The sequence below is a fragment of the Cupressus sempervirens genome, chromosome 10, assembly GCF_028749045.1.
Source record: "Cupressus sempervirens isolate cs-2001-9-10 chromosome 10, ASM2874904v1, whole genome shotgun sequence".
In the NCBI taxonomy this organism is placed as follows: Eukaryota; Viridiplantae; Streptophyta; class Pinopsida; order Cupressales; family Cupressaceae; genus Cupressus; species Cupressus sempervirens.
This window is the reverse complement of record NC_143127.1, coordinates 371998036-372019424: the sequence shown is the minus strand read 5'-3', so window position 1 is coordinate 372019424 and position 21389 is coordinate 371998036.

Below are 21389 nucleotides of genomic sequence, written 5' to 3'. Positions count from 1 at the left end.
GAATACTTTCATGTGAGGATTCTCAGCTTCCCACATTAGGAAATATAGGAAACTATGCAAGGAAACACAAACTAATAGTGGTAAACATGTTTTCTTGTACAAAATTTTGTAGAACTATAGGCTAGGAAAGGAAAAAACTAATAGGTTTGGACTATACTTGAAGTGATTTTCAGTGATTTTGGTAATTTCTAAACATAGACTTGATAGTATTGATAGGTTTTAGGTAGATATGTACATCATTTTCAGATTTTGGACATCATGTTGGTTTGTGAGTAAACAATTGTTTTTCAAACAAGGGATGCAAGCAGTAGTTGTAAACAATCTGACCATGGACAAAGTAACTTGGAATGATAGGGGAGTCTTTACTTTTTGTTGTTTGGATGATTTGGATAATTTATAGACTTTGAATAAGACACTTTTTATCCTTATAACTAGAAATGGTAGAGGCAACAAAATATTTGTCTCACAACTTATGTGCATGCGTTCACCTCACATAGCCATGTCACCCCACTAGAAGGCACCTATGTTTTTGGTGTATTCAAAGGACTCAATAACATACAAGTTCAATTAGAACCTGTGTGGTAGGGGTCAAGGCTGAATACCACCTTCCAATGTCTAAGTACATGCCTATGGTGAGAATCTATAGGAGAGATTCTTCTGCCTCCTTGCACAAAGATTATGCCCCCTCTTGGAGGTGAACCAAGTAGAAACTATCTAAAAAGTTTTTACTTGGCTTCCATTCACATTAATCCCTAGTAGCTTCATGAATGAAGTTGAGGCCAGCAACCCACACTAGCATCTATAAGTGCACACACTTGACTAGCCAGCCTAGGGGAGATGTCACCTAGTGCAACAAATAGAGCCTCTTCTTGATATGTGATATCAGAATGAAGAAGAGGAAATTAACATAGCTTTGGAGTCTTTTGCTCTACAAAGATTCTTTATTATAGTGAGTTGGAATCACAAGAAAAAGGTGTGTTCTCACTTGGATCATTCCTAGAGGTTGGATCATTCTGGTAGGCCATCTAAAGGTTGACTTGAACTATAGCTCAAATTCAAGGGTCAAATTTTCTTATTTTCCCAAAGGGAAAAGAGCACACTCCTTTACTTCATCACCTTACCTAGACACACAAAACATGTTCATAACTGAGTTAGTTTATCAATCCCAATGTGTCTTTTTCCAAGATTTTGATTTTCCTAAAAGGAATTCATCATCTCTTCATAAAAATTTTGGCTTGGGAGAATTGCTAACTTTCTTGCCTCCCTCGGGTATTTTCTTCCAAAGGTCTCTATGTTTTTTATTTACTCTTGGGCATCACTTCCAAGTAGTAAAGAGAATACTCCCCTAATCCTTTGTCTAAAGCCCTATGAAGTTCACAAGCCCTATTAAACTCTGTGTATAAGAAAGTATTAAAATAGACACATTGTTTGAGTAGGTTTTAATACATTCTTTCACAAGCGAATCTTTGACTAAATGTCCTGCAATCAAACTGCTAGTATTGTTTGTATGTTCGTGATAAGGTACATCTTCAACAAATGATCTACACACAACTATTAGGTTGTTTCAAAAAATAAAAATAAAATAAAAAAATGCTTCATAAACAAGTGTCAGATCAATCAACATTACAAAAATCAAAATTTAAAAATTACAATTTCCTTTTACTAGCGTTGAGTTTTGCATGAGCTTTTGCATGGTACCACACAAGAATGTGTTGTGTATCGTGCGATAAATTGCACAAGAGTACAAATTTTCATGCAAGAAAGTACAAAACTATAGGCAAAAATTTAGTTTCTTCACATGAGGATTGATCTTATCATGTGAGAATTTTCTAAATCATATGAATAGAACTATCAAAATATCGAAAAATGATCAAAAGTTAAGGCCACAAAATTCATTTTTCTACCCCATGGTGGGTACAAGAAATGTATGTGCTAATTATGGGCCTCTAAATCCACACACACTTCAACATGATCTTTACATGTCAAAAACATCCCAAAATGAACATGGGATTGTCCATTCAGTATGACCCAACAAAGTGATTTGTTACCTTCTAACTAGATAGGATTTTGCTACTCAGTCTCAAAATTGAGAGGTTTGCAACTAGACTGACTAGTACAAAGGATTTTGAAAGCAATGCAAATGCAATCTAATCTAAATGGAAATAAAACTAATCTAAGAAAAAATGAAAATAAGAACTAGATGAATGCATTTGAATCTAAATAATGAGCATATCAGAGAAATAGTAAATGTTAATGCAAGATAATTGAGTAATCAAATTGGAATTAATTCAATACTATTCATGTGCATCCCCCAAAATAAGGAGTTGAAGGTTTCTTATATAGAATCCTAGAATTTGATCAACGATCAAGATCAAACTGAATGAGCTATTAAGATTTGAAGAAGATTTAGTCAAAATAGATGATTTCCTTATGAAAAGGAAGTTAACTAGGTGGAATAAGGAGGTAACCAATTTAATTCCTTTTTTTAATTTAGTCCACTCAATGTTTCCAATTCTGAACTAAAGAGAGAATATTGGAGAGGATATTTGATTTAAGAAAAATTAAATATGACCTCATATTTGAATAGTCCAACTAATTGAATAATTAAATTCAATAATTAGAATGAGCATTTTTAATTATATTAAATGCATTTAATTTCTCACATATATTAGCTAAAGGGGTGGATTTAATTTAATTAAAGTACTAGGACTTGTAACTAAATAAATTCAATTAATAGGTTTAATTTATCCAATTCAATCAATATCTAGGAATTAAATAAAATATGCAATTAATACCTAGATTAGGATTTTTCTACATTTGACACTTAGGTTGAGTACAGATTATCAAAATTAGAATTGCCTAGTACAATAGGATCTTAAGTAAGATTGATAAACCAAAATAGGCTTAGCATACTAATGTGCCAATTTAGGGGTTTTACAAGTATATGTCTTTATACTAGAGGGAAATTTGTATCACCATGCATCCAACTTAGTGAACACACCAATAGATAGTCTATTACATCAAAAACATCATGTACATATTTGAAAAAGATAAATAATCATGTATATTATTAGACATTAAGGATAAGCATTCAATTTCTATATGGTCATTTTAAAACATCGATATGATACACACTCAAACTCATGTGCAGACATATTTACAAAATATTAACATATTTACAACTAAATTTCTTTGGAGGCATGTTCTAACTAGTGTAATAGAATATGTGTTTCTTAATGGGAGATACAACAGGGCTCACACTTATCAATTTGTGTTACTTAATCACTTTAGATACTAAAAAAGGGTTTGTTTTCCCTTCTACCTACTTTTCTCTCTATCTCATAGTATTAGTTATTTAAGGTCCAAACCCAATAAACCTGTCTTAAACAAGAGCCCAATGAGGATGATTAATAGTTATATGAAAAAATTTATTCCTGACCTTGTTCTGAGGAAGATTTCAAAACAATGTGGTAAGATGGAAGGTTTGGGGGAAATTTTGGAAAAAGGTAAAACTTAGATCTTACATGAGTTAGAAATGGATTCCCCTAGTTCTCCAAAAAGGAAGAACAATAAGGTTAATTAATTGGAGCTTGTCTCAAAACTAGAAGAAGAAAGTGAGTATAAAGAAGAAAAAGATGTGACCAAGGGGAAGGGGAAAGAGGTGATGGATATGAAGAATTTAGAGGGAACTTAAAAATATAAGATAGTTGAAAGATTGTTTGGGGGTGGGAATGTTCCTATTTTCCCTTCCTCACACGTTCGGTTCATAATGAGATTAGTTCTTCTATCAGCAACAAAGAAAAAGATAACCAAGTTACTCGAGAGAAAGTGGAAGAAGAAGGGCTCAAAGAAGTAATAAGACTTGTTGACTAGGATGAGTCTGTTGAGTGTGATTTAATCATGTTTTTTCAAGATGCTAAAGGCAAGGATATTGAGGGCTAGAGTCAGAGCCAAAAACCAAATGAAAAAGTAGACAAGGCTTTTTGGGAGAAAAAATAAAAGAGAAATGCTAAGATTCCTATGTTGAAAGTGGTTGATGAGGAGGAGTTCAATGTCAAGCTTGCAAAGGAAGATATCAATGATTTGGTGGTTGACCCTCCTCGTGGTGTATTTCAAAATACAAAAGTAGTCTCCCTTCACTCTCTCATGTTGGATAAATGGCCTTTCCACTCCCTCAAAATATTGAATTTAAAATGCAAATTTTTGGAAGTCAAAATTGAGGAGATGTAGAGTAGATAGAAGGAGAAGGGGTTGAAGGAGAAGGAGAAAGAGAAGAAAGTGACTTAGAGATGATCAGAGAGATGAAGTGAAAATTAGACAAAATGGAAAATGTAACCAATGATGCTATGTCCAAATGTCAGGGTTTTCTTGAAGCTACCATTGATTGTATAAACAAAGTGCAAGGTAATTTGGAACAAGAAAATGTGGTGAAGCTTGTGGTTGATCTAGGGGAAGCCGAGAAGGAAGTGAAGGATGTTGGTCTTGGAAATCATACCTGATCCAATATCCAGAATAAGTAGAAGAAGGGAACCAAATAGACAAAAAAGAAGTTGAAGAGGTCACAGATAATATCAAAGTCATTCAATAGGAGCTGAAAGATAAGGTGGAAGAGTTAGTCTAGCTTCTCTCACCTATGTTTTGTCTCTTTTTTATCTTCTCTAGTTAGACTGTTAGTGTTTTAGTTCATTCTATTTTTTTGTGTTGTATTTTTTCCAAGTGGTGTTGGTTTTATTTCTGGGTGTGTTAGTTGTTATGGAAACTATTTCATTTTGGGTCTCTCATGTTTAAATATTTCAATAAAACTTTTGGGGTTTCAAGTCCCCTATAAAAAGCTTGTTTTATCCTTAAGAGAAAACACATTAACATAAAAGATAAAAAATGTTAGCAATGTTGGAATATCTTAATGGGAAGAGATCTTCTAAGAGGGGGGGGTGGTGTGGGGGTGGGGGGTGGGGGGTGAATTAGAAGTATTGGGATTTTAATCACTTTTAAACCCTTAATAACATATAACTTAAATTAACATGCATGCATATAAACATTAAACAATCATGAGAAACAAACATGCATCACCACATAACACTTGAGATTTTGGTGACCCAAAAACCCTCCAGGAATAAGAAGGTAAAACTGGGGTGGGGATGATACCCACAAAATTAGTACTATAGCAATTGATTTCAACCACTTCTAATGGTTTGCCTTGTTAAAGGCTACAACACACTGTTAATATGTGACCCTGTTAAAGGATTTCTACACCCTATTAGGAGTGTGCCTTGTTAGAGGACTTAAGAACATTCAACTTAGAATGCCACCCTGTTGAAGGATTTACATAAGGCTATTAAACCTACCTAACTTAATAGGATTTCCAAATTCCTAATACAGTTGTGAGAGAGTATTAGAATAATACACCTGAACTAATGCAATCTCTAATGTTGATCTCAAGCTCTTGATCTGCTTGTCTATCCCTGATCTCTACTAGATCTGATCTGTTGATTGTGTTCCTTGTTCTGTTCTGATCAACTAGATGTGTAAATGTTGTCCTTTCCACTAAATCTTTTACACCAATTTTCTGCAATGACCTCAATAAAAGGCTCTACTTTTCCTTCTTCTCTCCAACACTTGTTCAATGGCATCAAGACTCCCTTATAAAGATTAGTGGATCGTTATGCATCTTTGGATAAAATGTTCCCGCTCAAACCCTTGAAATTCACCCATTGGCTGCATGCAATTCCAATTTTCTGATTTGCTGCATGAGGATTGCATAGGTGGATGGGAGGATTTGATCTTATCTCCTTAACCTATCATGAGTCATGTATAACCATTTTACATCTTGGTTTGTATTGGCACAAACTCTTATGCTAATCCTGTGTTGCTCGGCACATGAAGTAATATTGATGCTCGGCACCATCTATTCTAGATTGCTCGGCATCCACTATGCTTCCTGCGTTACTTGACTACTATAGAATTCCTGCATTACTCGGCTCTTGTTAGTTTTCCTGCATTTCTCGACTTCTACTGATTCTTGAATCACTCGGCTCCTATTAACTTTGCAATGCTCGATGCACACTATCTTTTGATCTACTAAGCACATGTTGAATTCTATATAGCTCGACATATACTATAATGTGTTCTACTCGACATCAACTATATTTCCTCTACACTAACTATCTATGACTTGGCACATAAAGAAACTCTAGCTCAGCTTCCATTGTGTACTCGACATGTATAGTGAAAATAATTAAGTGTGTTGACACTCATTTGTCAATCTTATTTATTTGATCAACAATCTCCCCCTTTGACATGAGTGTCGAAAACACTTAACTGATCATTCATGATCTAAACCTTATGTGTACATTCTTCACTTACAAAATTTCAAAAAGATATTGTAAACAACAATATACCTTATGACTCCCCCTGATTTGATTATGCCTTGTCATGTCATGAATTCTAATGTCTTGTGCCATTGTGCCTAATGTTCTCTATTTCTAATCCTGTTATCTTCTTATCTTCTCCTTTAATATATCTCTCCCCTTATAATATTATCTCCCCCTTAGAATATTATCTCCCTCATTATTTATCTCCCCCTTTTTTGATAGTAATGTCAACGGATCCTAAATGGTAATGCCATCCTTGGCCAAAAATGTCTTATTTACCTCAAGGAGTATTTTAAGAGCTACATCCCAGTTATTCAATGCAATACCCAATGAATTTTGTTGGATTGCAAGCTCTGTTGCTAGAGCAATAAGTCCTTCATGAGTAGAAATATTTGGATCTTTCTTTAGGACTATTTCTGCATACATTTGCTCCTTGTGTAATATCTCCAAGTGAGGAGTGATAGAGGCTTGTATTTGCATTAGCTTTTCTTTAATAGTGGCCTCTTCTGCTGATAATGCAGCTAATTCCCTCTAAGTGTGAAGTGTTTGAGCAAATTGCTTTTCACTTTGTGCAAGATTTGAGAGTAGTTACATGCTGGAGAGCTTTGGTTTGCTCTCAAGGTTCAAAATTTTTGGATTTATTTCTTGTGTGAACCTGGAAAAATCACACAACTTGTTGTAAAGGGAAAAGATATTCCCTAATACAATCTTTACATTATCAAGTTTCTTAGCTAGGTCAACCTGTCCCAAAATTATGTTATTAGCTATCTTCTAGTTGACCTTGCCTTCAAACTTCTTTTCTGACCATTCCATGAGTTTTACATTTGTATCATGGTCTTCATTATTCACTTGGTCAACTATATCAGATAGATGCTCAAGGATTGGCTTTCTTGAATCTGGAGGTTGTAGGCTGAAGGCATCCATGAATATATTTTTGATCTCATTCATTGCTTGCTTGTATTTGTGGTCTTTCCTCATTGCCTCTTGCCTCCTTCTCTTATCCAATGCACTTTATATCTCATTCATCTTTTCTTTAGTTAAAGTGCTTGAATCATAATAGGGTATTTTAATTTCTTCATCAAGCTTAGGAATGCCATAATGAATGGTCTTGGCTACCCTAGTAGAACTTGAGCTTGGTGTACTAACTTGTAAGGTCATCATTTCAGTGTACTCGGCTTCTGAATGGGTTTGGTGGGAGTACCTATTTTTGGCAATTCAACCAAATTTTGTATTGTTGAATCCTCCTTATCCTGTATTTCTTCCTTATCTTCTTCTTGTACCACTACTGCTGGAGGTGTACTTGTTGTCTGTACTGTTATACTTGTGACTTCCTCTTCTGTTGCACTCGGCTCCTGATGAGCTTGCATGGAAATTCTTGGTGGTGATGGAGGTGGTAGAAATGAAAGTCTAGTAGTTTTAGTGATTTGAGGTGGTTCTTGTGGTGACACCTTGGCTTCTTTGAGTTTATCTATTGACTTTTGGAGATCATCTACACTGACCAATATGGGACTTGTACACAATTGTTCTTAAAGAGTTGTTTGGTCAAGGATCTTAGTGAGATCCTCTATAGTTAATGGATTGATGTTTTCACATGAGGTGTCCACAACATCCTTAACCTTTATGATTTCTTCAAGTGTGGTAGTAGAGTGAGGGGGACTAGGAGGTGGAAGTTGTGTTTCTTGCACAATTTGCTGCTCATTAGTACCCTTGACTTCATCTTTTCCTTCCTCCTCTCTTTCTTCCTATTTTTCCTCTTCTTCAACCTTTTTCTCTACTTTTGTCTTCTCTTCTTTCCTTTTCCTTCTTTCCTCTAGTTTAGCAGCAGCTTCTTCTTTGTATTCCTCTTCAAGGACATCTTTAGTTTTCTTATACAAGTTCTTCCACACTCTTGTGGTTCTCTATACAACTTCTTCAATTTTGTTTTGGAGAGTGGAGAATGCCCTATACTTAGGTGTAAACCTAGTGTTCTACCTTTTGACTGCTTGAGTTACCTGTTCCTTTGTCAAATCAGGCAGTATGCTTGCTAGGGTTGATTCCCTCATCTCCTTCTCCATTTTCAAATAGAAATGGCATCTTCCTTCTACAATTTTAGACAATTCCTTTGGCAATTTTCCATCAAGTTCAAGAGGTGTGTACTTGAACTGTGCCATTAATGCATAGACTGATTCTTCTATGCTATTATGTTCCTCTTTACTAAACTTATTGAAATCAATATTTTTCATGTTACTTAAGTCTCCATTCTTAATCTTTTCACATAATATATCAACTGAAGACTTAGGAGGATGACATACCTTTTCAGTCTGATCTTCCTCATTGGTATCAGGTTGAGCCACATATCTTTTTCTTTTCCCTAGCTCTTACTATGCCTTCTTGACTATCTTCTTATTCTTTGTAGCTTCCTCTTTGGCCTTTTGTGTAGAGGCCCTTGTTGTAGCTTTGGTTGTTGGCTTCTTGGGCATTTGCACGATAGCTTTCTTTGATTTAGGCTAAGGAGCAGGAGGTGTCTTTGCCTTCCTTTTGATGACTTTGCCTTTGATGGGTACTTCCTTGGCTTCTTCTTCCTCGGCACTCTCCTCTTTGTCTTCACTTTGGCCTTGTGAAAATTCAAGTGGCCCTTGTTCTGGCTCATCCTCATCTTTCTCATCATCACCTTCTTCTTCTCCTTCATTAATCTCCTCTGCTTCACCTGCTGCACTTGTTTCTCCGACACCAAACTTCTTCTTTATTTTCTTTACTAACTTTTCCTTTTTCTTTACTGATGTGGTTGTCTTGAGTTCTACAAAAACTCTTGATTTGACAATATCATATGTTCCAAATGCCTTGGCAGATTTGTCCATTTCCTCTGCAAGTAATGTTGTGATGGTTGCAGAAGCTTGGTCAACATCAAGCTCATATCCCAATGGTCTAAGCCATCTTGCTCTTGGAATGACTGCTTGAATGTAAGTGTAATCAATGTCGACCGGAAAGCATATGTCATTTACATGCTTTTCTACCAATGAAATTGGTATCCTCATTCTTCTCTTCATTGCAATCTTGAAATCATCAAAATAGATAGACAATTGATCATCAAAGCTATCTCCCATTTGTGCAATGAAATCATTTATTTGATCAACAATTCTTTTATTCTGACTCCAATTGACTTTGCCAAATGAAAGGAATTCCTTCATCATAGAAGAACATAAAAACTAGCACTAACCCAAATTTGCATTGTGCTCCTTTAGACTTTCTAATAGCTCCAAAAATTTTATTAATCTGCTGCAACATGAGCTCTGCAAGGTCATAGGTGTGGTCTTTCTTTACAATCTTATATGCCACATCCACTGCTATGTAGGGTACACTATTCAACCTGCTAGATTGATAAAATTTGTGTGATATGATCCTTACAACAAAGTCTAATAGGGGGTCTTTTACTATGTCAATTTTCATTCCCCTGTTATTCCATTTTGCACCTATGTTCTTCTCTATTATTTCCTTATTTTCACTTCTTAGTGTCTTGGGCTGATCTAGGGTTGGAAATCATGTAACCCTATGAACCATCTTCTTGGTAATCTTGACAGGTCCTCGCTCTACTTAGAATGATCCATCATAGATTCTGCTAAGTTTTATGCGTATCCACTCAGTTTTGAATATGATTTGAAAAATTAGGGCTTTGGTTAAACCCTTCTTCTCTATGATAGAAAACTCATCTTTCAATATACCATTATCATAGAGTTTGTCAAAGGCATTAAAGATTTCCAAGTCTCCTATGGCTCCTATTTTGCAATTATAACACTTTTGCACATCCTGAACCATAACAACTTTTTCAAGGATAGCGGATAGGGCACCAGTGAGATCATTTTTATATGCAACTTCTAATATGGGCCTAAACTCAGGTTGCTTAACCTCATTGCTGACAAGTTGAATTTCATGACTCTCTTTCCCTTGGGTCATCTTTGAACTAGATGCCATTTTTAACTAAACTAGGGTTTGACGATTAAAGAAAACTTCACCAACTGTAAAACTCAACACCTAAAGGAATACCTGGTTAAATGCTTAGATTGCTTGGGTAGATGTTGAATCACTGCAAATCACTGGTTAAAAGCTTGAAAATCACTCAATCTTGCCCCTAGTAATCGCTCTTCATTTGAATGGCTCAAAAATGAATCAATTTTCACCTTTAAGCGATCAAAAACCTTGCATTTAATGCATTTTTATACCTTTACCTATCACTCAGCTTCTAAAGGTTTTTCAACTCGGCATCTACTCAGTAGCTATTCTCACTCGGCATCTACTAACTTTGTTAATAACTCGGCCACCAATGCAGTTTCAATCGGCTTCCACTTGACTTCTTAACTCAGCATCCAAAGCAGTTTCACTCGGTGTCCAAAGACAACTTGGCATCATCATTCAAATTTTTGTCTTAGCATCTTATCTCATGCAGATTTATACTTTGCAGTGCTTCTTCATGGTTTAGCACTGATGTATGATACTTCCTTATATGTATCAGCCATGTAGGCTCATCTTGTGATTAATTGGATGACAAATGATCACTTGACCTTTTGGGTGAAGTGACCCTTCCATTGGATTTACTTGATCCATCCTTTTTCTACCATGTCTTCTTCATGTCTATTCTAATGTGTTCCACATCAATCTTTTCTTTGCCCTTATTTACTTCAGTCTTGGGTGCCTTGGCCTTTGTTGGACAATTCCTGCTGATATGTCCAGTTTTCAAGCAACTAAATCAAGTAGTTTGGTTCAACCATCTTTTATAGTTTCCCTTGAAATGTGTTCTTATGCAGTTCTGGGGTATATTTCTATACTCTTGACAATAGTGATAAATTTTCCTTGTATTGTAGTCCCAATTGTAATGGTGTTCATAGTTGTCCCTTCTTACATGCTGATTTGGTGTCCACATAGGCTTTGATCTACATTCAAAGGCTCTATGTCCATACTTCTTGCAATTATGGCAATTTCCATCAAATCTTTGTGTCCTTGTGACTTTGGACCTACAATCTTGTGTCATATGTCCTTGCATGTTGCACTTCTGACAGTAACCCTTGTTTTTGGGTGTGTGTGGCTGATTGATCCTTCTACTCCTACAAACATTAGTAGTATGCCACTTTTTATTACAGTAATGAAAAGTGAGTTTAGAATCCTTACCTTTGTCACTCCTTTTCTCAGCACTCTTTGATGATTCCCCAACTTTAGTGCTATTGTATCCAAGTCCTAATGAATCATGGGCTGATCTTGGGGATTTCAGCAACTGTTCAAAGTACTTGATGGCTTCACTTGACTTGTTGAGATTCTCTGCTATTTCTATTTCTCTATTCAATTCATTCTGCAGTTGTTCATTCTGCATCCTTAAAGTAGAGATCTCAATATCTTTCATATTGAGTTCATGATAAAGGTTCATCATTTGGGCAAGTGTATCCATCTGTATGTTTGAGATCCTTGTTAATTCAATATATTTTTCTTCAAGTCTGTTTGCAAGATTTTTTTTGTCATCTTCCATCATGACTCTATCCTCAATTGCTCTTTACTTTTGTTTAGTGATTTCACAAAGCATCATGGCCTATAATTCATGCTCTATCTTAAGATTTCTTATCTCTTCTGCTTGAGCTCTATTTTTCTGCATTAGTTCTACTACTGCTGCATCAAATTCTTTGGAATCTCCTTTGGAAAATACTTGTGTGGTGTCAATCTCCTTGTAGTGAATATCATTTTCAACTATAGCTAGCTTCCTCTACCTTTTGTAGAGCGAGATGCACATCTATCACCTGGTTCTCAATGATCTTCCCAAGTTTGAAGACTTCCATCTTCAAATCTTTTCCTCCAAGTTGTTAAGCTTCTCCTTGAGAGAACTTGGCTCTGATACCAATTGTTGGAATATCTTAATGGGAGGAGATCTTCTAAGAGAGAGGGGGGGGTGGGGTGAATCATAAGTACTGGGCTTTTAACCACTTTTAAACCCTTAATAACATATAACTTAAATTAACATGCATGCATGCATATAAACATTAAACAATCATGAGAAACAAACATGCATCACCACATAACACTTGAGATTTTGGTGACCCTGAAACCCTCCAGGAATAAGAAGGTAAAACTGGGGTGGGGATGATACTCATGAAATTACTGTAGCAATTGATTTCAATCACTTTTGATGGTTTTCCTTGTTAAAGGCCTGCCCTATTAAAGGCTACAACACACTGTTAATATGTGACCCTGTTAAAGGATTTCTACATCCTATTAGGAGTGTGCCTTGTTAGAGGACTTAAGAAAATTCAACTTAGAATGCCACCCTGTAAAAGGATTTCTACATCCTATTAGGAGTGTGCCTTGTTAGAGGACTTAAGAACATTCAACTTAGAATGCCACCCTATTAAAGGATTTACATATGGCTATTAAACCTACCTAACTCAATAGGATTTCCAAATTCCTTATAAAATTTTGAGAGAGTATTAGAATAATACACCTGAACTAATGCAATCTCTAATGTTGATCTCAAGCTCTTGATCTGCTTGTCTATCCCTGATCTCTACTAGATCTGATCTGTTGATCGTGTTCCTTGTTCTGTTATGATCAACTAGATGTGTAAATGCTATCCTTTCCACTTAATCTTTTACACCAATGTTCTACAATGACCTCAACAAAAGGCTCTGCTTTTCCTTCTTCTCTCCAACACTTGTTCAATGGCATCAGGACTCCCTTATAAAGATTAGTGGATTGTTATGCATCCTTGGATAAAATGTTCCCACTCAAACCCTTCAAATTCACCCATTGGCTGCATGCAATTCCAATTTTCTAATTGGTTGCATGAGGATCACATAGGTGGATGGGAGGATTTGATCTTATCTCCTTAACCTATCATGATTCATGCATAACTGTGTTACATCTTGGTTTGTATTGGCACAAAATCTTATGTTAATCTTGCATTGCTCGACACATGAAGTAATACTGATGCTCAGAACCATCTATTCTAGATTTCTTGGCATCCACTATGTTTCCTACGTTACTCAGCTCCTATAGAATTCTTGTGTTACTCAACTCCTGTTAGTTTTCCTGCATTGCTCGACTTCTACTGATTCCTGAATCACTCGACTCCTATTAACTTCACAATGCTCGACGCACATTATCTTCTGATCTACTTGGCACATGTTGAATTTTATATAGCTCGACATATATTGTAATGTGTTCTACTCAGCATCAACTGTGTTTCCTCAGCACTAACTATCTGTGACTTGGCATGTAACACTACCCCAATACAAAACCAATAAAGCTGAAACCAATAACAAGTACAAAGAACGCAATAATATTTTTTTTTTTTACTAAATCATCTTAATACAAGTACAAATACACAAATTGAATCATTCTTAATCTTAAAACCTCAATAAGAAATATAATATCATCCATATATGTTTCCATAATGATGCTAACACAAATCGAGTTCAGTACAATAATGTAGTACAACATCATTTCTAAACACCTATGTCTAACATAGGAACCCTAAATGATGTTTCAAAAGTAACTTCAATAGTCATCTTTGGTTACTTGCTAAACAATCTCGAAACACCTAGAAAACATACAACAATGCAACACAACACAACAAGGGGCTTAGTACACAGTGATTAAAAAAAATGTAATCCACCTGCATACATGTTAAAATAACATATATAAACCATAATGCAGATATCTGAACCACTTTAACATAGTGCAGTTTCAAATTAATATGCAAGAAGTAAACATTTACTTAACAATGCAAAATTAAACTCGCACTAAGAATAACCCGTAAATGAATCATATATATACTGAGGTGTCATCGTTATGGCACTAAGATTCTACATCCATGTATGGTATGCCCATAGTCAACACACAACGAAATTCTCTATTTTACTTGTCAATGACAGAATAGAGATATGCCTTGTTCTCTGTACCTAACCATATAGGTTTAAGTCATAGGTAAGGCCAATTATCTTTTATATGTAATTAACCCACCCAATTGATTTTAAAGTTATCACTGAATTAATTAATTGAACAAGATAAACCAAATTCAGCCACCTTGATATATGTTCATCACCGTTATTCTTAAAATATACATCATGTAGATTTACAAAAGAACGTACATGCAACAGATATAAATCAGTATTCAACATGATACTACATCCTTTAATCTATTTGAACCACATCTTATTCTGTCAATTCCAAAAGTAACTTAGGTTACTATAACAACAGGAACCAAACTATAGCATTAAGATCTCATAAATATAATTATCTAACATATTACATTAATGATATTTACCAAATCTTAATACTACACAATCGAACCCTGCTATCATAATAAACTAGATTAATCTTTAAAAATGACTAAGATGATAGAATAATAGTAAATATGATATTCCAATTTTTAATGACTTTCATCTAACAATTATCATTAATTTAACTTTTTGAATACAATTTCCATTTAATACTGAATAGAATAATATAATTAGAAAAATAATTCCAATGCTTATACATTTTTTTTTTTCAATCTCAAATTAAACAACCGTTCAATCATTCCCAATGTTCTCATACAAACATTACTTAATCAATAATGCTAAACTATTATTTACCTTCATTCAAAATTCCAATTTGCCATTCTATTTATAATTAGCATAAAAATTTAATCAATATTCGTCCCAACACCATCATATTTAGACAATACTACTGCCCAGTTTTAAGATGCATATCAATGAAAGCCAATTGAAATTTCAACATCATATGATACTCCAAACTCATAATCATATTAAACTTCCCGATTACACAATGTAACGGCTACTCTATTAACAAATTTTCCTATATATAAATCGATGACAAAACTAGCTATGCTGTAAAAATGATAATGCAACTATGTTTAAAAGAAATTGCAAAAAAAATTAGTTATCATAATGTCCATGACTGGTGTCACAGAACAGCAAACCTTTTATATTGCCATAACCTGTATAACACTAATAACAATCGATAAGTGAGTGAACCCGCAACTTTCATTCACAAACATCCATTTTCCATCACTTCTTTCTTCCTAAGTTTTCTAAGTCAAAGAAATAAATCAAACCAATGACCATTAATATATGTTTTAAGAAAATAAAATATGGTTCAGAAGAATTTGGTAAAACGACAATGCTAATGACAGTTCATCAATCCCCAAATACTTATCAGCAGGTATCAACTAAAAGAGAACGTTAAAATCACATCTTAATACCTTTCAGATCAAACTAATTTAACATAATATAGTTTTCATACTAAGTGTTTGTTAAAATGTCTCTGTTTTAACTAAGCATATCGACATTGTTAACATTTCAAATCAATCGTTCGACATAACGTCTCAGTACTCGATTATGGGCTTTGAGCTTGAGTTTAAAGTGAATTCGAGGCTGAGACCAAACCTTTCATGTTTTATTACCCAAAAGAGCTTTATTTCATGGAATCTCACAAAAATTGATAGCAGTTTGCAAAACTTATATGTTTTTACAAAATCCGCTAGTATGCTGTCTATTATGTGCATGCGTTTTCACATACAACTCGACTCAAAAGAATGACATAGGTATAAAACCATAACCCATTCCCTATAAACAAAACATAGTAAATGTATAGTTTTTATAATTGTTTTTGCAACATACCGAGCCCAAATCTATAACCTTTTCATAATAAAACTATGTCTCATGTCATTTGCTATGTGAATGACTAAAATATCATTAATAGAGATTAATACGAAAACACCCAAGATTCACAAATTTATTAAAAACTAAATAAAATATGGAAACCTGTATATTAACTAAACCCAGAATACAACAAAGCATACAAACACATGTATAACCCATATCCAAGTGTGAATATACACAGAACTCGGCAACCAACTACCCAATCCTGCCTATACCCACACTTGGGTATCAACCAGCATATTTAAAACCACAGCTTTCTTACTTTCTTCAACAAGATAATACTACAAGAACAGTAAAAGATGTGAGTTAGAAAATGTCCCCTACCTCAGAACACTGAAGGTGGAAGAACCCCAAAACTTGATACCAACAACCCGAAATGTCAAACTTGATGAACTTGAGAGCAACCTCGACCACAAAGAATAACAAAATCTGTGTGAAAAACAACATACTTGGCCTCATAAAACAGGGTTTTTTCCCAACCATGTTGCCTATTCAATAGCAACACCTTACAAGTGTTTCACTTCACAATGCAAGTGGCCCAAAACTTGGCCAAAACTCAGCAAACACAAAACCAGAATGGAATGGCCGACCCAATCCTTGAGTTCCATTAATCCTCATTAAAATGCATTAATCTCAACTGCAGAGTTGAGTATAGAAGATAGTCCGAAAATACTGCCATTCTTTTTTTTTTTTTAAGACCATAAACATAATACTAATAACAAATTACCATATAAAAGAATTTGAAACCCCCTAGGGTTTTAGAAAAAATAAATCCTTCATTAACACATAGGTTAGGAGTAAAACAATAACCCCCATTGATATTGCGGTTACAAATATAACTTAACATATACAAAGTTCAACTTGAACATTTCACACATTAATTTATGTAGATATATGTGATTATTTCACATTAATACTCATATGAATTGTGTGTGTGTGAATTTTCAAAATATTCACATTTATATATATATACCAATATATATTTACACAAATCATATACTTATAAGTGTGAACTGAATTCCTCATAAATAATAAACTATCATAAATAGATAATGATCAATATAACTGAATCAACACAAACCAAAACTCAACTAACTAAATTAACCAATAGATAAACAAAGTTGATAATGTCATAGCAATGAACTTGAAACACAACAGCAACTGAAGCAAACAAAGAGAAACAATAAGGAATAAGGTCAGGCATGACATCCTCCCCCACTAGGCTTTGAATTTCTCCTGGAAGTCAGAAAACAAGTGCAGATGAGCTATTCTCATCATTTCAATGTCCTCTCAGGTAGCAAATGTTTCATCATTGGGGTCCCATAGGACTTTTACCTATCTTATTTCTCTTCCTCTTAAACTCAAAGTTCTGCTTTGCATGATCTACACTGGTTCCAGCATGATTTATCCATCCAAAATCTGCAGATTTTTCCAGTCAAGCACGTGAGCAATATCAGGAATATGCTTACGCAAAACTAAAACATGAAATACATTATGAATGCATGAAAGACTCGGTGGCAAGGCAAGTTTGTAGGCAATAGATCCAATCCGCTCCAAAATTTCAAACGGTCCTACAAATCGTGGAGCTAACTTGGATCCCTTTCCATAACGAATTGGACTCTTACGCGGCCTTACTCGGAGAAACACTTTATAACTAACCAAGAATTGATGATCAATCCTATGCTTATTAGCATATTTCTTTTGTCTATCTTGAGCAGTAACAAGATGCTCTCTGATCCTCTTAACCTGCTGCTCCAAATCTTGCAACATATCAAGTCCTAAAAGAGTCCTGTCTTCCAAATTATCCCAGCTAAGCAGTGTCCTACAAGGTCTACCATACAATGCTTGAAATGGTGCCATACCTATGGAACTGTGATATCCATTATTGTACGCGAACTCTACCAAGTGCAGGAACTCCTCCCATTTATTCTATCTATCCATTACGTACATCCTAAGCATGTCTTCCAAAATTTGGTTGACACGTTCAATTTGTCCGTCTGTTTTTGGGTGATAAGCTGAACTAAAATTCAGCTGAGTACCTAACTCTTGCTACATGGATTTCCAAAGAGAAGAAGTAAACACTGGATCCCTGTCAGAAATAATCTTTTTAGGAATTCTTTGTAACTTAACTATCTATTCCATATAAATCTTGGCAATCGTAGTTGCATAATAGGACAATCTAACAGGAATAAAATGAGCAACCTTCAAAAATCAATCCACTACCACCATAATAGCATCATGCCTACGAGCTGTCATAGCCAATCCAGTAATAAAATCCATCGAAATGGTGTCCCATTTCCATTCCAGAATACTATGTGGCTGCAACAAACCTATAGGGTGCTGATGTTCAGCCTTAACTTGCTGACATTCCAAGCATCAGGCCACAAAATTTGCAATGTCTCTCTTCATTCCAGGCCAATAATAATGATGCTTAAGGTCAGCATGCATTTTCTTGACACCCGGATGAGCCGAATAAGGTTCTTTGTGGGCCTCAAACATAATCAGATTCCTCAAATCACCCAAATCAGGAACGTACACACTCCCTCCATACAGCAATAAACTTTTAGAATTCACTGAATACCCTTCAAAACATCCTTCCAAGACAATGCCACTATTAATTACAGCCTTAATATCCTGAAACCAACTATCTGCGAAAAGGTTTTGTACAATCTTATCCTTAAGATCCATAGTTAGGATCAAAGAAGATAATTCATGTCACCTTCTGCTAAGTGCATCAGCAACCACATTCTCCTTCCCTTGCACATATTTAATCTCAAAATCGTATTCACACAAGAACTTCATCCATCTTCGCTGCGTAGCGTTGAGGTCTGGTTGTGTGAAAAGATACTGAAGGCTTTGGTGATCAGAATGTAACTCAAATTGTTGACCCAAAAGAAAATGCCACCACTTGATCTAAGCATGCATAATCGCAGCAAGTTCGAGATCATGAGTAGGGTAATTCACCTCATGACTCTTAAGCTTTCTAGACTCATAAGCTATAACACGTCCATCCTGCATCAAAACTGCCCCTATGCCATCCAAAGATGCATCAGTGCAAACCACAAACTCCTTAGTTGAATCAGGTACTGCCAGAACTGGTGTACTGGTCAAACATTCCTTAAGTTTTTGAAATGCTACCTCGCATTCATCAATCCACACAAATTTCTTCCCTTTTCTCTGAAGAGATGTGATAGGATGCGCTATTCTGGAGAAATTTGACACAAATTTGCGGTAATAGCTTACTAAGCCCATGAAACTTCAAACCTAGGAAACATTTGTAGGTGCTAGCCAATCCACTATAGCCCAAATTTTTGATGGATCTACAAAAATTCCATCACCTAAAATGATATGTCCTAAGTAGAAAATCTTCAACTTGAAGAATTCACACTTCTTAGGATTGGCATACAGACTGTTCGTACGAAGGCATTCCAAAACTTTCTCTAAATGTTGCTCGTGCTCCTCGACAGAGTAAGAATAAACCAAAATATCATCCAAAAAAACCACTACGAACTTGTCTAGGTAAGTTCTAAACACACTGTTCATCAGGCTCATGAACACAGAAGGTGCATTTGTTAACCCAAAAGGTACCACTGTGAATTCGTAGTGCCCATACCTGGTGCGAAAAGTTGTCTTATAAATATTCCCTTCCTAGATTCTAAGTTGATGATACCCAAATTTTAGATCAATCTTCAAAAAGATTCGGGCACCCTTCACCTGGTCAAACAAGTCATCAATTCTAGGCAAAGGATACTTATTCTTAATAGTGACTTTGTTTAACTGTCTATAGTTGATACAAAGTCTTAAGGAGCCATCTTTCTTCTTCACAAAGATCACAGGAGCACCCCATGGCGAAACACTAGGATGAACCAAACCTTTCTCCAAAAGCTCCTCCAATTGAGATTTTAGTTCAACTAGCTCTTGCGCTGTCATTCTGTAAGGAGTCTTTGAATTTGGTTCTGTTCTTGGCACCAAATTGATACGAAAGTCAATTTCTCTTCTCAGAGATATTCCAGGAATCTTCTCAACAAAGACATCCAAAAACCTCTGCAAGACTGGATGATCAAGAGGTGAACCTCTAACTACAAAATCTTCTAAATTTTTTACTGATATGGCAAACAAACTGCAACCTTTTCGAACACACCTTGCCAATTGCTTGGCAGAAATGGTCCGCAAAGAGATAGGTCTCTTGATTCTCGCAATAACTCTAGCTGATCCAAAATCATCAAAGCAATTGATTGTCTTATCCTTGCAATCCATTATAGCTTGATGTTGTTCTAACCAGTCCATACCCATAACTATGTCATATGATCCTAAAGGTATAACCCTAAGGTTCGCTGAAGTAGAAAAGGATTTCATACGAATCTTACAATCAGGAGCAATAGTATCAGCATTCACCTTAGACCCTGACGCTAACTCCACTTGCTATCAGCCTCTTGCCCTAATTACAGGAATTCCACTATTTGCAACTAAAGCAGAAGAAATAAATGAGTCTATAGCTCCAAAGTCAAATAAAATAGATACTTTCATACCTTGAGTATTACCCTGAGCTTCAATAACTATGTTCTGGTGTTCGGCTTGCTTCTGATCTAGGGTTGCAAAGATACGATGGTTCCTCGCAGAATCACCAACTGTCGCTTTAGACCTAGCTGGCTTAGGTCCAACCTTCGGCTTATCCTAGTTTGGGCACTGAGACTGATAATGACTATCTCCACAATGAAAATAATCAACAGATTTCCTGAATCCCAAGTTCTAACCTGAAGGATTAGGAAAAGGCTTATTACTCTGCACACTCTGAGGTGGTTGAGATGGTCTCGGTTGTTCTGAAACTTTGGAGTCCTTAACAAACTTCTTCCTCTTGAATTTCCCACTTGAAAATCTTGACTTCTAACTACTCTGAGGAGGCTTTTGACTCTTACTGACATCCGGAGTAGGTGGATTCATGCTAGTTTTGTACGAAGTCCCTTGATAACCAAACTTCATCTCAATCAGCTTTGCTCGCTCTGAAGCTTCCTGCATAGTCAAAGGTCAGAAAGTTCTCACTTCCTCCCCAATCTTAGGCATAAGCCCTCTGATAAAGTTTTGTATCATGGCCTTATCATTTTTAGCCCACCCAAAAAACTTCTTAAGCTCATAGAACCTACGTTCATAAGCTTCCACTGTAGAGCCAGACTGCATAATCTGAAAGAATTCCTCTACACAGGCCTGACACCAATATTCTGACGTGAACCTCTCCTTAAAACCCTCAACAAAGAGTTCCCAAGTAACCAGAGAGATATCAATGCCAAGTTTCTCCAACTCATGTTCCCACCACAAGGAACCAAATCCTCTTAGATGCATAACT